Source organism: Mya arenaria, chromosome 1 (assembly GCF_026914265.1).
Source record: "Mya arenaria isolate MELC-2E11 chromosome 1, ASM2691426v1".
Lineage (NCBI taxonomy): Eukaryota > Metazoa > Mollusca > Bivalvia > Myida > Myidae > Mya > Mya arenaria.
In genome coordinates, this window is record NC_069122.1 from 11,441,206 (window position 1) to 11,443,197 (window position 1,992).

Sequence of the window (1,992 nt, forward strand, 5' to 3'; positions counted from 1 at the left end):
CTTACATTGGCCATGTCTCAAAACTGTTCAAGAAATTCAAATTAAAAGTAGTGCAGTTTTCCAGAGACATTAAATTTTGCAAGACAATTTACAGCAAGGCTCAGCGATCTGGCTTGTAAAATGATTGAGTTATGTCTGTATTCTGACTGAAAATCAACAGGTATTAGGGCAGGGCGCTGCAGAAAAGGGACATGGTGAATAGGGCAAATTGTTTCGGGGTGTGAAGAACTTGATAACTATAAATTTGACAATAAATATTAGTAATGTGTTTAATTGAAGTACTTTTATCTATTAACTGCCAGATATTTTAAGTATGTATTTATAATCATATAATTAAGCATAACTTGAATATTCTTTGAGGTATTGACTTCAAACTTCATATACAGATATATCTCATTAAGGAGAAGTGCAGTGCACAGGAACCATAACTCCGGCTGCAGTATTATTTTAATTATTGACCTTTGTAAATTTTCATTGTAGTCCTTTGTCTTAAGGCAAAGTTGTTACTGCGTAATTTGGCAGAAGATATAGCAGCAGTCTGTGACTGCTCTTGTTTTAAGGACTGTAAACTATAAAGCATACAATGGTATTATATTCTATTTGAATTTACAAATAAATAAACATCAATTTTGACATGTTTCAGGTGAGGGATGATGCTGGATTCAAACTTCTTCTTCTTATTGTGCAATATATGTACCATTGTGTATATAATTGATCCTAATCTAAGGAGTAAAATCTAAGTGTTTTTATTGGACTATAGCATGAAATGAATTTATACATTTAAATCACTGAGGTCTGTTGGAAACCAGTCCAGGCATTTTTCTGTTCATTTTTGGAACACATTTTACAGGTAAATTTGGCAAAAATAATCGCTAAAATCATTGTATTGGGAAATATTTAAAATTACAAAAGTAAATTTAAATACAAATAAAGATTTTTGTATATTTAAATTTGATGCCTAGAAAATATGCCTGCTTTGGACCTCCACCTTGTGAACTGACTTATCACGTACAAGAATATCTGTTTGATAAATGCTATTTTAACTCGAGTGCGCCGCCGCCAAAATGTAACACTGTCACCAAATGATACAACATACAAAGTAACAGCTCTTGAAATTTAAGTCAAATATTGAATTTGAACAAACTGAATCTTACTTGTAATTTAACTAGACATTTAAATTGAAAAAACTTTTTATTTTGCTTTTTTTATTGTGATTTATTATTTGGGTACAAGAGTTGCTACGCTCTCCCTCAAATTTCAGTGGGATCAGCTACTCATTATCAGTCCTATGCATGTATAAAACAATACGAAGGTATTTTCCTGTGCTAAATGCAAAAATGTATATTTAAGACAATTACAACTACATTAAAGTACAGTTCAAATATTGTTCTGAGAAAGAAAACTGATCGACTTGTTAATAGTTATTGCTTCATGTTGTTTCATATATATGTCCTTGGCAGTAATGTTTGTTTACTTTTGAAACTTGTTAAAATGTAATTGTGCTGATAATGCCATACAGTAATATATATAAATATATAATGTCAAATGACTTGTTTACTTCTGGTATCTCAGTAATTTTTCAGTTGTTAAATTGTAAATATAAACACCATTATCGATATATATATGTATGTATTTAGTGGTCAAGTATAACAAAAACATGCCAAAAATCTTGCATAATAAAAGAACTTGTAGGGCTTTTTATAATCAGTGTTTTATAGATAGCCTTTGCAATTAACCACATCCGATAGACGTGCAAGCTTTCAAACTTGATAATTTAGATTCATATAGCTTTGTATATTATTGTTGTGTCGCCTGTCTAGTCTGGGATAGTCTGGCATACATTTAGGGATCGTGTTGTTCGGTGTTGTTATCATTTGCAGCGTCACAGTTTCATGTCAGCTCTTTCACTGGAGTATCTGTTGTCTTATCTTTACCAAACATGGTTACAATTTTTATTGGTACAATGTCTGGACTGAGTTATATTGATAGCAA